At 40.0% G+C, this 20,168-nt stretch overlaps 1 pseudogene across 1 annotated transcript; it reads left to right on the top strand.

Moving 5' to 3' along the window:
• Positions 1-1,375: 1,375 nt before the first annotated feature.
• On the top strand, positions 1,376-5,222 carry LOC308520301 (liver carboxylesterase 1-like; annotated as a pseudogene). Its single transcript has 3 exons — positions 1,376-1,379; positions 2,832-2,929; positions 3,684-5,222. The product of its transcript is annotated as a liver carboxylesterase 1-like (transcript).
• Positions 5,223-20,168: the final 14,946 nt, after the last annotated feature.

Genomic DNA, 20,168 nt, shown 5'->3' with positions numbered 1-20,168 from the left:
AACAATTCTGAACCCTAGATTGTCCAGGTTAGCTTCTGATCCACTATCGCTAAGAAGAGAATGAGGGAATTTTATCAAATATCTGCTAGTTCTTCTGCCTCTCTTATTTTCTCTGGATGCAAGAGGTATTTAGCAGTCAGTTAGATCTGATCACTAATTGTTTTTTCTGGTTAAAATAAGCCAACATCTGGATAGGTGGCATTGGTCTAAATCAACTAGGACATTCTCATCCCACCTCAATTCTGTCATTGCACAAATTCTTTCATGAATTCCAGTATTCCTAGATATTGATACAGAACTCAAGTAAAAGGATTTATTCTAATAATCTCACTTCTATTCTCATACACTGCCTTGCTGTCTGACTCACAGTAAGGTATTTTGCATTACTTTAAGAACACTCTTCAATAGAAAACAACATTTTGTTTGTTTAGGTTTGGCATTACACTACTTGTAATAGTATAATGTGGTGGATAAACGCCCCCAGAGATTTTTTATGCACTCACTTTTATAACTCAGCACCAATTAGCTGTAAACAGCTTTAAAATATCATCAATAGTTTAAATTTACAGAATTGTTCTTATGATTATGAGAGGCTGCATCAAGTTAAAAGTCTGCGCACCAAAAGAAACTAACAAAATGAAATGAAAAAAAAACCTACGACATGGGAGCAAATTTTGTAAACTAAATATCTCCTAAGAGGTTAATATGTGAAATATATACAGAACAAATGCAACTCAATAATTATAATAAAGGAAATTAAAAATTGACCCTACCAGTTTGGCTCAGTTGTTGAGTATCGACCTATGAACCAGGAGGTCACAGTTTAATTCCAGTCAGGACAAATGCCCTGGTTGCAGGCTCAACACCAGTGTAGGTTGTGCAGGAAGTAGCCAATCAATATTTGTCTCACATCATTGATGTTTCTATCTCTTCCTTTCTCTCCCTTCTTCTCTGAATTCAATAGAATTATATCTTTAAAAAATTGGCAGGGGAGTAGTGCCTATGCTGCTCAGTGGTTGAATGTGGACCCTGAACCAAAGGTCAAGGTTTGATTCCAGGTCAGGACAAATGACAGGTTTGTGGGTTTGATCCCCAATAGAGGGCAAGCAGGAGGCAGGGAAATAGATGAATCTCATCATTGATGTTTCTGTCTCCCTCCCTTTCTCTGAAATTAATAGAAAAAAATGGCAGGGGATTTCTACAAACATTTTTGCTGAAGAAGACATACAAATGGCCAACAAGTACATGAAAATGTAGTGGAAAATCTTCAGGGAAAACCCAATCAGATTCACAATGAGTTATCACCACACACCTGTTAGAATGGCTATCATCAAGAAGAGTACCAAGTGTGAAGCAAAGGAAATCCTTGTACAACATGGGTAGGATTATAAGTTGGTATAGCCAAGATGGAGAACAGTTATATTCTTTAAAAATATAACTGCCATCTAATACAGAAAAAAATACCACTTCTTGGTATATATTCAAAGGAAGTGAAAATAGAATATGGAAAAGATATCTACACTCCCATGACCATTGCAGCATTTTTCATAATAGCCAAGACACAAAAATAACTTATGTCCTTCAACACATGAATGGATAAAGATGATTTTATATACACAATCATACGTTATTCAACCACAAGAAAGAAGAAAATTCTTCCATTTGTGAAAACATACATGGTTCTTGAAAGCATCATGTCAAGTGGGAGTCATCAGACAGACAACAATAAATACTGGATAATAATATAACATACATGGAATCTTAGAAAGCTTAATTCATAGACACAGAGAGTAGAATGGTGAAATAAGAGCCTTAGGATTTTGGAAAATAAGGATATGTTGATCACAGGATACAAACTTGGAGTTAAAAGATGAATAATTCTGCAGATCTGGACATTACCATGATTACAGTCAACAATACTTCAAAGTTGATAAGAGACAATATCTTAAATGTTCTCACCACAAAAAAGTAATCATTATGTGACATGGTAGGAGTTTATCTAGTGTTATGGTGTTAATCTTATTGTAGTTTGTAAATGTATACAATTAACATGTTGTACACCTTAAAACTACACAATTATGTATGTAAATTGTATTTCACTAAAATAACCCCCTCCAAAGGCAAAGTTGTTAAGGAAATGTAAATTAAAACCACAATGAGATACTACTCTATACCTAACCAAGTGGCTAACATCATCAAACTAATCACACACACCAAATGTTGGTGAGGGTGTGGAGCAACTGGAACTCCCAGGCACCACTGTTGGGAATGTAAAGCAGGACAATATTTTGGCAAAGAATTTGGCAGTCTCTTTAAAAATCAAAAACCTTGTAACCTTATGAACTACCTTGTGTTCCAAACCTTCCATTGCTAGGCATTCACCCAAGTGAAATGTATGCATATGCTTAAGAATGACATGTATATGAATATTTGTGGCAGCTTTATTTTGTATATCTGCAAACTGGAAATAATGTAAATGTTCAAGAACAGGCAAATGAATAACAAATTATGGCCTATCCATACAATGGATATTAGTCAGCAATAAAAAGAAAGGAAGGACTGATACACACGACAACACGAATGTTTGTCAAAATAATTTTGCTGAATTACAGAGAAACCAGGGTACATATGGCACAGTCCATCTATGAAAAATTCTAGAAAAAGCAAACTAATCTACAGTGATAACAGATCATCAGATGCCTGGGGAGAGGGGAAGGGAGGAACAGGTGGAAACTTTGGGGGGTGATGGATGTTCACTATTTTGATTGTGAAGATCATTTCAGGGTTGACAAGGTTTGAAAGAGCAGAGAGGAAACATGAGAAACCATGAGGGCACCCACCGTCATCCCCTGCGGTAGACACTGTGCAGGGCCGGGTCCTGGGGAGTATGTCAGCCTAGAAGGCTTGGCACAGCCTGCGGCCGTGCTGGGTTCCTGCCCAAGAAGGTCCAGGGGTCCCCAAAGGTGTGGACGGAGTCGGCGAAGAAGGAATGACATGGAGACAGCATTCAGTTGATCAGCAGCCTAGCCAGGATCTCTAGCCAGGATCTCCAGCCAAGTTCTGGTCTGGATATCCAGCGAAGTTCTGGTTAGGATCTCCAGCCAGGTTCTGTGTCCATGTTCTCTTGCTAGGTTCTCCAGGCAGGTTCTGTCCAGATTCTCCAGCCAGGTTCAGTCACCAGGTTCTAGTCAGGTTCTCTTGCCAATTTCTGTAGTCAGGTTCAGTCCAGGATCTTTTGCCATGTTCTCTCCAGCGAAGTTCTTCTGTCTCTAGGTTCTGTGTAGGTTCTGTCTTCTAAGTTCTGTCTTCTTAGTTCTGTCTTTTGCTGTCTTGTTGCATCTGTATTTATACCAGTTGATTGCAATCCTATCAATCTCTATTCCAAAGGTTAGGGCGTTTCTTATCTCCATTCCAGGGAGTAAAGTTTATGTAGCTTAAGCATGATTGTTCGTAGTTAAAGTGATTAATTACCCACCTGGCACTTAGTTAAGAGGTTTTATTCCCTCCCTAACTTCAGCGGAAAATCCCTACCTGGGGAAACAACCTTTCTCGGAGAGGTGACCTTGGTTAAAACACAGCGCCAAGAAGGTGAGCAAACACATTAAGAACAGTATGCCATATATGCCAGGTCCCTTGAAACAGCAAGGATGGACCGGCTCCCGGCACGGCCGTTTTCCTGTAAGTCCCCTTTGCCAAGCCGCCGCTCGGACCCCTGAGGTTTGCTCGTCCGCAGCCTGCAGAGCCATGGACCTTCCTGAAGAATGCCACCTCCTACCCTCCTATGTGCTCCGAAGATGCCCTGTCAGCCCCGGTGCTCTGGGAGCTCTTTTCAATCAGAAAGGAGAACATTCCTCTCAGGTTCTCCGAAGACTGCCTTTACCTAAACATCTACACTCCCGCTGACTTGAGGAGGAAGAGCAGGCTGCTGGTGATGGTGTGGATCCACGGGGGTACTCTGGTGGTAGGCGGGGCATTAACCTATGATGGGCTGTCCCTCTCTGCCCATGAAAACGTGGTGGTGGTGATCATTCGGTACCGCCTGGGCATCTGGGGATTCTTCAGCACAGGGGATGAACACAGCCGGGGCAACTGGGGTCACTTAGACCAGCTGGCTGCGCTGCGCTGGGTCCAAGAGAACATTGCCAATTTTGGAGGGGACCCAGGTTCCGTGACCATCTTCGGAGAGTCTGCGGGAGGTGAAAGTGTCTCTGTTCTTGTGTTATTTCCCCTGGCCAAGAATCTCTTCCACCTGGCCATCTCCCAGAGTGGTGTGTCCCTCACCTCTGGCCTGGGCAAGAAAGACATCAAGCCCACAGCTCTGCAAATCGCTACCTTTGCCGGCTGTCAAAGCACCACCTAAGCGGTCATGGTGCACTGCCTGCGCCAGAAGTCGGAGGATGAGCTCCTGGAGACATCGCTGAAGATGAATTTTTTTCCATCTTGATTTACATGGAGACCGCCGAGAGAGCCAGGCCTTCCAGTCCTCTGTGGTTGATGGAGTGCTGCTGCTGAAGAAGCCGGAGGAGCTTCTAGCTGAAAAGCAGCTCAACTCTGTTCCGTACATCGTCGGAATCAACCAGCAAGAGTTTGGATGGATTCTTCCAATGACAATGGGTTACCCAACCTCTGAAGGCAAATTGGACCAGAAGATGGCCTCATCACTCTATGGCAGTCCTACTCCTTCACTAACATCCCTGAGGCACTGATCCCAGTGGTCACTGAGAAGCATTTAGGAGGGACAGATGACCCTGTCAAAAAGAAAGACCGGTTCTTGGATTTGCTGGGAGATGTGGCATTTGGTGTCCCAGCTGTGACTGTCGAGTGGCCACAGAGATGCCGGAGCCCCCACCTACATGTATGAGTTTCGGTAGCGCCCAAGCTTCTCGGCAGTCACGAGGCCCAAGACGGTGATAGGGGACCACGGGGATGAAATCTTCTCAGTCTTCGGGGCTCCATTTTTAAAAGACGGTGCCTCCGAAGAGGAGATCAAACTCAGCAAGATGATGATGAAAATTTGGGCCAACTTCGCTTGGAATGGGAACCCCAACGGGGAGGGGCTGCCCCATTGGCCCGTGTATGACCAGAAGGAAGGGTACCTGCAGATTGGCGTACCCACCCAGGCAGCCCAGAAGCTGAAAGATGAGGAAGTGGTGTTTTTCACCGAGCTCCTTGCCAAGGACACAGCCAGGACGTCACCCCAAACGGAGTACATTGAGCTGTGAAGGGGAGGCCCATCCAGCCTCTAGGATCTGGGGGAGCTTAGGGGTAATTCTACAGAAGGTGTTTATGGCCAAAAAGGTACCTTAGTGTCTGGTGGGAGTGGACAGAGACTACGGAAGGGGAGCTTCTACACCTGTAGCCTTAATTTTGGAAATAATGTTCTTTCGGTGAAAACAAAAACAAAAACACATATGTTAAATCTGTCAGACTGCACAGTTTAGTATGTGAAATTTATTGTATGTGAATTATACCTCAGCAAAGCTGTTGGGAAAAAATTGTAAATTTTAGTTGTTATTTTTGCTAGTATATATTGACCTTATATTCTGTGATTATGATGCATTCCTTATTCATTTTAGTAATTGCCTTTTAAAATATATACTTCTTAGGCTATTCTGCAGAAAACATTTGCTAATAGAAACAATATTTCTCTTTTACTTCTCTTTTTACATCTTACACTCCCCTGCCCTTCTGCTTTTTCTTGTTCTGTTCTTCACAGCACTGTCTCAGACCTCCTCTTATTATGGGAAAGCAATCAAAACCACAGCATAAATTATGCAGGCTACTGTGATGCCCTTCCTCACACTGTCTACTTGCATTTTAGTCATCAAAGATTTTTTTTTTATCACGAATACCTGTCTATTGAGCTGGTCATATGATTTTTCCTTTTAATCTGTTAATGTAGTGAATTACATTTCTTAGTTTTCAAATGCTGAATCAGCCTTGAGTTCTGGAAAATCCTATTTCATACAAATCTTTAAAAAATACTGCTGTATTCAAATCTCTGATATTTGATCAATGAATGATACAGCCCTTTTACGTAACAGATTTTCATTAACTATTTGAAAATGCTTCTGTCTTTATTCTATGCTTACCTGGTACAGGTACTTGTAAGCATTTGTATATAACAAATTACAATGGGGCCTTGACTTACGAGTTCAATTCATTCAGAGACGGAGCTCGTTAAGGAGCTCGTTAACTCAAATTACTCTGTCAGCTCAAAGCAAAAAATCAGCGGAGAGACCGTTCATATCTTGAAAAAACTCGTTAGTCAGGACACTCATAAGTCAAGGCACCACTGTATTTAACTGTAAGCAGCAATTTTATTTTAATTCCCTTTTTTTGTCTTTCTTTCCTTTTTTCTTTCTTTTTTGTTTTTTTTTTACAAATTAGCTAACTTATAATTGGATAAAATATGCAATTTTTTAAGGTCCCTCACATACTAAGCCACAGAGCTAAGACCTGAAGCACAGCTGTCTGGCTCTATTAATAGATGCTTCTGTTGTTATTATTAATCTTCGCTGGATAATATTTCTTCCATAGATTTTTTGAGAGAGTAGGAGGAGTTTGGAGATAAAGAGAGAAACATAGATGCGAGAGAGACACATGGATTGGTTGCCTTCCCCAGATGCCCTACTAGGGGCTGGGGATCAAATCTGCAAGCCAAGTGTGTGAGCTGGATGCAGGATCAAACCTAAACACTTGAGTGCATGGGCTGATGCATTAACCACTGAGAAAAACCGGACAAGCTTGGCTCTGGAATCTTACTAGTAAGACTAAGCTGTCATTATCATTTTAGAGTTTACTTTCCTTCTTTTGAGACTGGATCACAGAAATCTGAAACAAGCTGAATTTCCAACATAAGTGCAATTTAACTGTGTGAATAAAACTAGCCACAGACTGGTTTGTATATACTTCAACTAACTATGAAAGCTCTGGTGTAGGGAAATAGGACGAATGATATAATAGTGACCCTGAGATTGTTCTGTGGTTCTAGCTGACACTCTCCAATATAGCTGCATGTTATTACCATCTTAGAAACTTTTTAAAAATACTGGTTACTAGGATCTCATCTAAAAAATTGAATTGCAACCTTGGGGAAGGAACATGGGCACAGGTATTTTACAAAATTCTCCATGTGCTTCTCATAGCTATCTTTATTGTAAAACTAGGGAGTTTCCAGACATATTTGCAAATTGTACTTTCTGATATTCTTATCCTGCCTTATCTCCTGATCCTACACAGCTCCCTTGCTTAGAAAGACTTCATGTTCTGTCTATGTTAGGATCTATAGACATATTTATCAATTTCTCCCCATTCATTGTGCCCATCAGATAAAATTGTACTCTGAACTTTCTGCTGTAGGATAGCTTTGATGACCTCTGTGTGTGGCCATTTCCCAGTCACTGCCAGGGGATATGATCCCTCTGTGTCTTATCTCTCCTGACATTTGCTTTCCTACATGGCAGTATATAAAATACACTCCTCAACATAGAGGAGCTGGTTAAGGCAGCACAAGTAAACAAGACATCCACAGTCTGCCTTTGTATTGTGTCTTCTTGAGGTGGGTAACATGGGGCATACATTGTTCTGTTTTCTTCTGTACAGTATGGCTGTCATAACTGTTCCAGCTCTGCTCCTTCTAAGATTAATTGTTCCTGGTTCCCTGAAGGATAAAATGAGCATTCAAAACGGCATATATTCTTAAATGCTACAGATCTCTTGAGCTTTATTCCATATGTATTGTTTAACATGTTTACTTTTAATTGATTTGGGTGCAGGAGGAAAAAGAGGAACCGTCTTCCCTAACGAAAAGAAAGGGGGTTTAGCAAGACTCAGTGGTTGGAGTGTTAGCCCCCCGGCCCTCATCCTTAATCTGTAGGCTTCCATTCCTGGACAAGGGCAAGTACCTTGGTTGCAGGTTCTATGGGGGCCCTGGTCTGGGCTGCTACAGGGGGCAACCAATAAATGTGTCTCGTTGCATAGATGTGCGTTCTCTCTCTCTCTCTCTCTCTCTCTCTCTCTCTCTCTCTCTCTCTCTCTCTCTCTCTCTCTCTCCCCTTCTCTCCCTTCTTACCCCCCTCGCTTTCTCCCTTTCACTCTCATTGAAAATAAATGGAAATATTATGCAAACACATTAACACTTAATATTCACACAAAGTGTGTAGTTTATATTACAGTTTACTCTTGGTGTTGTATAGTCTATGAGTTTGAACAAATATATAATGACATACATTAATCATTATGGTATTGCATATTTTTACTGCCCTAAAATTCCTTTGTGCTCCACCTATTCATCACTCCACCTCCCTACACCTGAAAACCACTGATCTTTTTACTGTCTCCATAGTTTTCCCTTTTCCAGAATATCATATAGTTGGAATTATACAGTATGAAGCCTTTTCAGATTGCCTTCATTTATTTAGTAACATGCATTAAAGTTTCTCCAGCTATTCTCATGGCTTGATAGCTCATTTCTTTTTAGGTCTAAATAACAATCCACTGGCTGGATGTACCACGGTTTATTTATCCATTCACCTACTGATGGACATTTTTACTGCTTCCATTTTGGGCAATTATGAATAAAGCTGCTCCAACCATCAGTGTGCAGGGCTTTCTTTTCTTTGTATTTTTTGTTTTTTGGAGGGCATAAGATATCAAGTCCTCTAGACAAATATCAAAGAGCATTATTTCTGGATTGCATGGTAAATAAGTTTAGTTTTTAATAACTTATGAAACTCTTTTATAAATGGTTGTTCTATTATGCATTTCAACCAACAGTGAAAGAGAGTTTCTGTTGCTCTACATCCGTGCAAGCATTTGGTTTTGTCAATGTTCTGGAATTTGTGCATTCGAATAGGTGTGTGGTGCATTTCATTTTATAATTTAATTTCCTTGTGGATGTATCAGTGGAGTATATTTGCTTATTTGACATCTTTATAACTCTTTCTGGGAGGTACCTGTTAAAGTCTTTGGCCCATTTTTAAACCAAGTATTTGTTTCTGTTTTTCTGAATTTTAAGATTTCCTTGTATATTTTGGATAACAGTCCTTTCACCAATGTGTCTTTTGAAAATATTTACTCCCAGATTGTGGCTTGTCTTCTCACCCTCTGATTACCATCTTTCACACTACAGGAGTTTTTAATTAAGTCTGACTTGTCAGTTATTTTTTCCATGGATCATGCTTTTGGCATTGTATTTTAACAGTATTCACTATTCCTAAAGTCATTTAGGTTTCTCCTATCTTATTTCCTAGGAGTTCTATAGTATGCATTTTACATTTAGGTCTCTGATGCATTTTCAGTTACTTTCTGTGATGGGTATAAGGTCTATGCTTACATTTATTTATTGAATATGGATATCCAGTAGTTCAGGCATTAATTCTGAGAAACTATCTTTGCCTCATTGTATTACCCTTGCTCATTTGTCAAAAAACATTTGGCTACATATATTAGGGTCAGTTTCTGGAATCTCTGCTCTGCTCCATTCATCAAGTTGTCTCATCTTTTGCCCATTAACACACTGTCTTGATTATTGAGTTAGTTACAGTAAGTCTTGAAGGTGAGTAGCATCAATTCTCCAACTCTGTTCTTCTCCTTCAATACTCTTTTGCTATTCTGTTTTTGATTTTTGTTTTTTCCCTTTCCAGAAAAAACTTTAGAATTGGTTTAATAGCAGCCATACAATAACTTGCTGGGATTTTCATTGGGATTGTATTGAATCTATAGGTCAACTTGGAAGTAACTGACATTTTGACATTAAGGAGTCTCCCTATTCATAAACATGAAATATCCCTCCATTTATGAGTCCACAGGCTAGTTAACATAAAATCCATTCCTCATGCTTTAGCACATTTGGTTTGAACTAATTTTGTCAGCCTGACTATACAGACTCTATTTTAAGTCAGCTGGGTTATACTGACGTGATCTCATTTTCTTCACTTATTCCTCAGATCAAATGATTCAATATAAAATTCAGGGCATTGTGGCTCATAGTCTCAATTTCACTGCTGAGCCTTCTCTCTCCCCTGGTCTTAATATCTGCATATTGTATTCAAGCCCAGGTTCAAAGCTGGCTGCCTAATATTCATCTGGGTGCTTTTTTAATATTCCTGGCGGTGAAATTGGGGAATTCCATTTGGGGAAATCGGCAAAAGAAACATGGTAATTCTCTATACTGTTACTTACAGCTTTATGAGACTCTCCATTTTTCTCAAAATAAAAAGTTTAAGAAACCATGTCTCCAACTGACTTGAATGTGCCCCTAGTGTTTCAAAATATTAAAGGCCTATATATGGATATAATTACAGTTTCCAAAATTTATTGATCTCTTTCTTGCTTTGATTCTCCTTTCTTTCCAATTCAGTAACTTGAAAAGCTTTCACATCTCGTCTCTATTTTAGGATTTTAAAGCACTGCTTATTACTTTATCCCCACCTCATATTTTTGAGAATATCATAATATCGTCCAAACCTGCTACTGAGGGTAGACCTATTGGGAAATATCTGAGTGGCATCTCTCACAAGCTGTTTTACACAAAATACCTCTGCCTTATGTTATTATGAGGCATGTATTTTAACCCCATCAAGCTCCTCAACAGCAAGCCAGTAAAGGAGACTCCTCAGCTGGGTGAAGGTGGTTGACAAAGAAAGGGGAACAAAATAGGCACCATCTCCAGAGCTGTAGGCCTCAGGCTCCACTGTCTCCTGTTTCAGGGAGGTTGGGTGGGGAATCTATGGGCTGGCCATGGTGTGCAGCATTTCTGTGAGGCCTGCTCCAGGTCAGTCCTTCCTGAAATGTTTCTATATTCTGAGGAAAAAGGGAGATTCCAGTGCCGATATTTCCTTAAGTGGTGTCAGGCTTTTCTGGGCTGAGTCAATTTTGGGAATGAACAGCTCCTTCTTAAGTGTGCTGAGAATGTGTCCTGCTGTTTCTCTCAAGTCTCTATGATGCCATCTGTTCCCTTGTATGTCTCCTTGATCCTGTGAGTTTGGGCAAAGAAGAAAGGGAAAGTCCAACACAATAAGGTTTCTAGGGGAGTAGCAGGTCCTTCGCCTGTAAGGAACTTTCAATTGCAAATAGGAAATTTGTCTCTGTGTCATGTGTTGTAAACATTCCTTTTAGGTTCTTCTACAGATTTGATAAAATGTCCTTTTTGTCATCATTGCTCAAAATTATTTTCATCACTGCCTCAGTATTTCCTCTTTATTCTGGTGAGTACATTTTCAATTCTGGATGAAGCAATTCACACATCTTAGAAAATGCAGGAGATTGCATCTATTATCTAGAAATGTAGCAGCTTCTTTCATTGGATTTGTAATACTTAAACTGGCAAAATGAAAGCAGGCATGTTACAAATCCCCTTTTAAAATTTTATCTGTGGGTTCTTCTCATTTTCACTTTAGAGACATGGAGAAAGAGAGGTGGGTTAGAATGAGCAGGAAAACTAAGTTTTTTGTTCATTTATGACTAAAGATATTTACCTAATTATTATTTTAGAGGTCAGATTCCATGTTTGCTATATGCAGATTGTAGAGGCTAATGATGTCTCCTAGATCAAATAATCTTTGGCAATCTGATTTGTTGTTTGCCAGTTCTGAAGCCACTAAAGTCACAACTTTGTATAAGGTGAGAATTCATTCAAAATTTATTATCTTCCTTTAGTGCAAAAAGAATGGTGAATTTGAATAAAGGAGCTGTGAGGTGCTGAACTGGCCCCTGATATTAGAACTGAGTACTATTTCATGAAGTAATAATTTCTTTATGTTAGGTGACCTTATGCAAGACATATTAAGTGGCATTAAGGCATTGTCTTCTCTGAATAGGATGTCTCATTTATTTAAAAAATTAATATAAAGAACTATGGTGTCTTCACAGGAGAGTTTGATGATTACTGCAAAAACACTTCAAATTATTTTTTCACAGATGAGAATAATTTGGAATTATATTTCCAGATTTGGATGTATTTTGTGAAATACTATTTTGATGTTACCACAAAAGTCTCACCTCATAACTTTGGGGTCCAGAGTAGGCAATTTATATAGAATTTTGCTACTAAAAAGTATAGGTTCTTCCCACCAGAGACTCTGATTTTTTTCCCTTCTTATTTTTACATTTTCTTTTGTGTGCTTGTTGCAGAAACCTTTATTATATCAATAAGACTCTTTCGCAAAGAGGTAAGTTAATAATGATTAATTTGGAAATTAAAAAAAAGTTTTAAATATTTTAAAGATATTTTTTATTTATCTCAGAGAGGAAGGGAGAGGGAGAGAGATATACAAACATCAATGACGAGAATGAATCATTGATAGGCTGCCTCTTGCATGTCCCACATAGGGATGCACCCTACAACCTGGGCATGTGACCTTACTAGGATTGGAACCTTGATCTCTTGGTTCATAGATCGCTGCTCAATCACTGAGCGACACTGGTGGGGCAACTTTTAATTACAGTGGGGCCTTGACTTACGAGTGTTCCGACTAAAGAGTTTTTTGAGATACCAGCTGTCTCTTGTCTGTTTTTTTGGATTGAGATGTTAGAGTAATTTGAGTTAATGAACTCCTTAACAAGATCCTTAAGGAGCTTGGTCTCAGAATGAATTAAACTCATAAGTCAAGGTCCCACTGTATTTTATATTGTAAGTTTTAACAGCAAATTTCACCAGACAGCCCTGCCGGTGTTGTTCAGTGGTTAAACGTTGACCCATAAACCAAGAGGCCCCTGGTTCAATTCCTGGTCAGGGCACAATCCTAGGTTGTAGGCTTAATCCCCGGTACCGGGTCTGCAGGAGACAAGTTTTTGATGTCTCTCTTATCATTGGTGTATCTATCTCTCTAGTCCTTCTCACTTGTTCTTCTTTAAAAAAAAAAAATTCACCAAAAAAAACCTGTGCAACAGAATGATCCTTCAAATTTTTTTATTTAAACTGTGCCATTATTATGCTAAGTTCAATAAATAAAATCTAGCCAGCCATATAAAAATATTTGGTATTTTGGACAAGATAAAATGGCCCATTATTTCAAAGATTACATTTTTGGGTACCCATGTTATGTGCAAGTACCTAATAAAGGTTACAGTCTATTTAAAGTAGAATTATTACTCTAGCAAAACAAGAGAATAGCAAAAATTATCCACTGAGAGGTGGATAAAAAATAATTTTCATGTATTCATAGAGGAGAATATTATAGAGGGGAGAAACACTTAAATAGATAAAGATTACAAAGACATTTCAAAGGCAGTCATGTAAGAATGAACAACATATTGTTTATTTAAGTAAAACTACGAATAGAGACATTACTAACCAAATTTTACATAGATATGAATGCAAATACTAACATATATGAATATATACATATGTGGTGATAATCTGAATGTATCAGATTCTGTAGTAGTTAAATCACTGAAAAAGATAGGGAAATTATTAAAATTCTTTTTTACTATTTTTTTTTTCGGTATGAAACAATGGGGAAAATCCAATGGAGGTATGAGTAGAAGTGAGAGGAGAGTGGTTACATTATAAAAATACATTCAACCATTTGTCTGCTTTTTAAAAATTATATTCGCTTTGTAAAAATATAGCAATAAAATTTTATGATTAAGTAGACTGTGTATTTCCAAACCACAATATAGAATATTTTCATTCCATTTGGATGCATGGTATCTTGTACTAAGGTTAAAGACATTTTTTTTTTCAAAAAGTTCATTATCTGACAAATTTTTTGTTGTTCTTCATGTTTGACAGCCCGACTGTAATATGTATAAAGATCGATTACAGATGTGCACCAAAGATATGGATCCAGTCTGCGCAACAAATAAGAAAACTTACTCCAATAAATGCGTTTTCTGCAGTGAAATGTTGTAAGAATATAAGGCTAAATATTGGCCCTTCCAAAATAATGAGGAAAATATCACAAAATGATAGGAAAACCCATGTTTTTGAAAGCCTATGCACAGCATTAGTATATATGGGAAAAAACTGTACTATCTCAGTAAATGCCACAGGATCACACTGGTACCTTTCCCAGGAGTTCTCATTTGCAAAAGCAGATTTGTATTTGACCTCTCAATATATCTGCTGGATACTTTGGAAATGTACAAATCAATTAATTTAACCAGAGTCTATGCCCAATATATTGACTTCTGAAGTCCATATGATAACTGATCATCTTTGTGATGTAGCAACCAAGCTACAGGGACCATAACTGAGCAACAATCACTACTTGACTACAGAAATTTAAATCCACCACAATGGGCCTATTCATGCTGGGAAGGGACTCTTCTGAGGGTCAACCTTGTCTCTGAACTCCATGACAGACTGGGAACCTTCCTTAGACAGCAGGGCATTCAAGCACCCTTTCACCCAGCCTCCTTTCCTATGTGCTTCTCTCCAAAGGAGTCTGCGGTCTAAAGGTTCAGCCAGCCTTCCTGTTTTCCTCTTCATTTTCTCTCAAAATTATTTCCTCTTATTTGATCCCCCCAAAGTGGCTTCTACTTCCAGAGAACCATCAAAACAATCTCCATTCCTCTCATCTCTCCAGTCTGGGTGGTTTCCAGGACTGAACCAGGACTGACCTTGTAGAAAGAGCCAAAGAGCCCCAGTTCAGGGAAGGATGTGTGAAAGTTCTGGGGAGCATGTGGGTCCTAGTTGGTTGTGGAGGTGGAGCACAGCTTCTCCACATCATGCTGCTGATTTAGAAGCACTTAGTGAAAATTATCCAGGGAATTTTAAATGCTGTTTATAATGTCTCTTTCTCTTTTTCTTTACAGAGAAAGTAAGAGATCTTTTGGATTTAAGCAATATGGGGAATGCAACTGACTGAGCTACACACTCTTATGGCTTTTATGGCAATCCTATTTTCCAGTGAATTCTACAGCCAATCAGAGTCTTTTTAATCAGGGTGTAAAATTCCTAGGTGACCGGTCAAAGCCTTGTATGCTATACAAGGTGGAATATAGAATGTTGGTAATTGTCTCTCAACTCTAAGAACTTTTGATTAATTTTCATTCTCTGTTAAATTATTAAATAGTATTTTAAAAACTACCTTAATCGTGTGTTTGATAATATAAAACCAAATGCAATTTATAATCATAAATATTTCAGTCAATACAATGTTAAATAATATTATCTTTATTAAAATTACAACCTTTTTTGATTAATGTGTTGAAGCACATGATTACTTTGGTAACTGAAAGTAACTACTTTCAAAGGTAAAAAAATAAATCATTACCTTGGTGTTCATTAAAATTACAGACACATAGGATCCTCTTTATCAGAAAGAGTCAAAGCCTCTAGAAGAGAGATCTAGGACTTGAATACTAACAAGTGCACAGGGTCAATATTACAATCACAAATATTAGGCCATATAGAATTGTGTTATAAAACATAGACTTTATCTACAATTGAATGAACCACAAAATCTATTCAAAGATATTGTATGATTTCTGAGGCTTGGGAGAAAATTACATTATTTTCTTGGTTGCTCACAAATCCGTCAAGACAAAGGTTGTTAGTGTACTTAATATAATCTAGATCCAGGTCATTATTAGATACTAGAGGTTCGTGCACTGGTGGGGTCCCTCAGCCTGGCGTGTGCCCTCTTGCAATCCAGGACCCCTCGGGGGAAGTTGGCAGTCAGACATCACCCGAGGAATGTAGTAGTGCGCAAAGTGTCAGGAGGCCAGTGAGGAACCTGAGCCCAGGCCAGGCACCATGCCCCTCCTGCTCATTTTAGCTCTGCTGCACCTGCCTCCCTCACTCTCAGTAGTGCTACTGCAGAGGCAGGACAGACTCTCACCACCACTGCTGCACTTGCCAGCCATGAGTCAGGTGTCTGGTGTCTGTCAGTCAGCTGAGTGGCACTCCCACTGTGGGAGCATACTGACCACCAGGGGGCAGCTCCTGCATTGAGCGTCTGCATGTTGGTAATCAGTGCGTGTCATTGTGACCAGGCAACCGGTTGTTCAGCTGTTTGGTAATTCGGTTGTTTAGGCTTTCATATATATAAATATGGCTTGCAAAAGTTTTCCCTGATTTTCAGATTTTTTTTTTTTTACTTTATTGATGTGCCCTTTGCTGAAATTTTTACAAATTTAACGAATTCCAACTTATCTATATTTTTCCTTTGTTGCATGTACCTTTGTTTTTCAGTTAAAAAAAATTCCTGTGTAATCAAAACTGAAAAAGATCTGCACCAAGGTTTTCCTCTAAGAGTTTTATAACATTAGTACTGGCATTTAGAGCTTTGATAGATTTTGAGTTAACTTTTGCATGTGGTGAGAATTATGGCTACAAAGTTATATATTTTGCAGGTGGCTATCCAGTAGTTATACCATCATTTGTTGAGAAGACTATTCTTTAGCTATTTCATTTTCTCAGAACTCTTGAAAAACTCAATTGATACATTACGACAGTGTATATTGGTGAGAGAATAGACAAATGATGTCTGGAACAGAAGGAAGATTCTAGAAATAGATTCATATAAATACAGCAATTTCTATACTTCCTTACACTTATTATTTTCTGTTTTTTAAATAGTAATACTAGTAATAATCTTAATGGACATGAAATATACACACACACAAGTGTGTGTGTGTGTATGTGTTTATGTGTGTGTGTGTGTGTGTGTGTGTATATATATATATATATATATATATATATATATATATATATATATCTCCTGGAGGCCCGGTGCACAAAAATTTGTGCACTCGGGGATGGGGTCCCTCAGACCGTTCTGTGCCCTCTCGCAGTCTGGGACCCCTTGGGGGATGACCACTTGCTGGGTTAGGCCCGTTCCCTGGAGGATCGGGCCCAAGCTGGCAGTCAGACATCCCTCTGGCAGCCCGGAAGCCCTCGGGGGATGTCCACTTGCCAGAGGGGAGCAGGCCTAGGCTGTAGTCAGACATCCTTAGCGCTGCTGAGGAGGCTGGAGAGGCTCCCACAACAACCGCTGTACTAGCAGCTGTCAACCTGGCTTGTGGCTGATCATAGCTCCCCCTGTGGGGGTACTTGACCACCAGGGGGCATCTCTTACATTGAGCGTCTGCCCCCTGGTGGTCAGTGTGTGTCATAGTGACCAGTCATTCCCAGTCATTCTAGGGTCAGTTTGCATATTACCCTTTTATTATATAGGATAGAGGCCTGGTGCATGGGTGGGGGCCAGCTGGTTTGCCCTGAAGGGTGTCCCGGATCAGGATGGGGGTCCCACCGGGATGCCTGGCCAGCCTGGGTAAGGGGCTGAGGGCCGTTTTTAGACTGGCCACACCCCCTTCAGGGAGCCGGGTCCTGCTGGGGTGCCTGGCCAGCCTGGGTGAGTGGCTGATGGCTGTTTGCAGGCTGGCCAAGCCCCCCAGTGGGGACCCTCATCCCATGAGGGTGTGGGCAGCATGGGTGAGGGGCTGATGGCTGTTTGCAGGCTGTTCACGGACTCCAGCCACCCAAGCTCCCAGTGGAGGCTGGCAGAAAGCAGGTATCTGGGATATATTTATCTTCTATAATTGAAACTTGTTGCCTTGAGGGGAGGCCACAGACAACGAGTGCAGGCAGTAAGCTTGGCTTCCTCCATCGACAGGAAAACCAAGCCTCCTGCTTGCTCCAGCTCCATGGCTGCCAGCCGCCATCTTGGTTGGGTTGATTTTTATATAGTCACTCTGATTGGCTTGTGGGCATGGCTTGGTGCATAGCGCAGGTGCAATCAATTTGCATGTTTCTCTCTATTAGATTATACAATAGCCTGGTGCATGAAATTCGTGCACATTAAAAGGGAATTAATTGCTTTAACCAGTTTGGCTCAGTGGATAGAGTATGGGCCTGCGGGCTCAAGGGTCCCAGATTCGATTCCGGTCAAGGGCATGTACCTTGTTTGCGGCACATCCCCAGTGGGGAGTGTGAAGGAGGCAGCTGATCAATGTTTCTCTCTCATCGATCTTTCTAACTCTCTATCCCTCTCCCTTCTTCTCTGTAAAAAATCAATAAAATATATTTTTTTAAAAAGGGAATTAATTAGCAGAGATATTTTAATATTGCTATTTGCTCTTTCTGTATAATAGAAGTGTGAGAGATCAAAGGAAATTAGTAAAAATATATATGAAAATAATTTGTAAATTTATTCATAAATAAATGGTAACAAAAGGATATAAGAATAACAGAGGCACAATGTAAAAACGACAAAAAACATTATATGAAAACTACAAAAACATGATATAAAAACAACAGTGATGTAAACAATGATGGATAAAGTGATTAAACTTATTCTAATATCTCCCTGTACAACTCATTAAGAGTGAAAACACTTTCAGAGCGCTTGACTAATTTCCTGTGTGATGAAGTACTTAGAACTTTAACTGTAACATCACATGCTCTTCAAACTCTAGAGAAAGCAACATATAACTAACCATGTGCAAAAACAGGTTCTGGTAGGAATACGCCTACTTTGTCTAGAGTTTGTCCTTGTGATTTATTAATAGTCATCACAAATGCTGGCATCACGGGAAACTGTTGTTGAATTAATTTAAATGGGAGGCCAGTGTCAGATGGGGACAAATTAATTCTTGGAATCAGAACAGCCTCTCCTTCTGCAGATCCTGTTAATACTTCAGCTTTGACATTGTTAGGTTGTAATCTTTTTTTAAAAAAAAAATATATTTTATTGATCCTCCACAGAGAGGAAGGGAGAGAAATAGAGAGAGCTAGAAACATCAATGAGAGAGAAACATCGATCAGCCGCCTCCTGCACATCTCCCATTGGGGATGTGCCCGCAACCGAGGCATACGCCCTTGACCGGAATCGAACCTGGGACCCCCCAGTCCGCAGGCCGATGCTCTATCCACTGAGCCAAACCTGTTACGGCTAGGTCGTAATCTTTTGATAATAAATCTGGTACCATTACAAAGACCGCATTTACTATTGAGATTTCTCAATAGCATGATGATTGCACCCACTTTCAATTTTAATTTATGACACGGCATTTCCAAAGGAGTAATACTACTAAGAAATTCGATGGTAAGGTTTTCCTTTCCAGCATCATCTGTGGAATGAATGAAATCATCACTCAAATATGTGTGAAAATCTCCATCAAGTATATCCAAATTTTCTTCATTTAATTTTTGAACATGCTCATTTTTTGGACAAAGAATTGAACATGTAGGTATATGTTTAATATTATCTATAGCAGTGGTTCTAAACGTTGGCTGCATATTAGAATCACCTGGGAATCTTTTTAAAATCCTGATTCCTGGGCCTCGTCCTCTGGAAAATGTTTCTTTGTTATGGGGTGGGACCACAACATTAGCAACAAAGAAACAGAATTAAAACTTTATTGTGGGGAGCCGCTATAGTGTTTTGGACAGGTTCAAGCCTTGGACTGATGAGAGGGCACAGTCCTCTCATTGCCATGTGCAAGTCCTAGCTTGGAGGGCAGGACCCTCCCAGCACAATTACAGCCAACAGCTGTAGCTGTAAGCTTGAACCTATGGTCTGAACATGCGGCCCCAAGTGCCTGAGTGATGTAGGCTTGATAGAGTTCAGGTGCATGTAGTTAAGTAGGATTGAAAACCAGGAGAATGTTGTAAACGTCTTGGTCACACCCTTACTTTGCCTTGTAGCATCTGCTATAAAATAAAGGCATGGCTGTGGGTGGTCACTGTCTCTCAGAGAAGCAGCGTCCCACTGAGACCCAGATTTCATTCTCTTGTCTGTCTTTCTAAGCCTTTCAGCTGCCCCCACTCAGGTTCACTCTTGGCTGTACTGGTGCGGAGCACATTAGAAAGATAATGCTTCCACACTCCCAGGGTGGGATCCTGCCTCAAACCCCGCTCTTACAGGAAGAAGCTCCTGGGAAACAGCTCGGGAGAGGGTGCAGCCGTTGCCAAGACAACCCCTGAAGGACTGACTTCCTTACGCTTGGTCACGGGGGTTCTAAACATGATGAACACCAACCAGGGTTTCTATAAAAGTGTGTGTGTGTGTGTGTGTGTGTGTGTGTGTATCTATATATCTACACTAATAAAAGAGAAACATGGTAATTGGCGTACGACCGCTACCCTTTTCATTGGCTAATCAGCGAGATATGCAAATTAACTGTCAGCCAAGATGGCGGCCGGCAGCCAGGCAGCTCGAAACTAACATGAGGCTTGCTTGCCTCAGTGACGTGACGGAGGACTCCAATGTTCC

Source organism: Myotis nattereri (assembly GCF_964212035.1).
Source record: "Myotis nattereri genome assembly, chromosome: 5".
Taxonomy (NCBI): Eukaryota; Metazoa; Chordata; class Mammalia; order Chiroptera; family Vespertilionidae; genus Myotis; species Myotis nattereri.
Note: the sequence above shows the minus strand (reverse complement) of the source record. Positions and strands in the feature narration are given on the sequence as shown.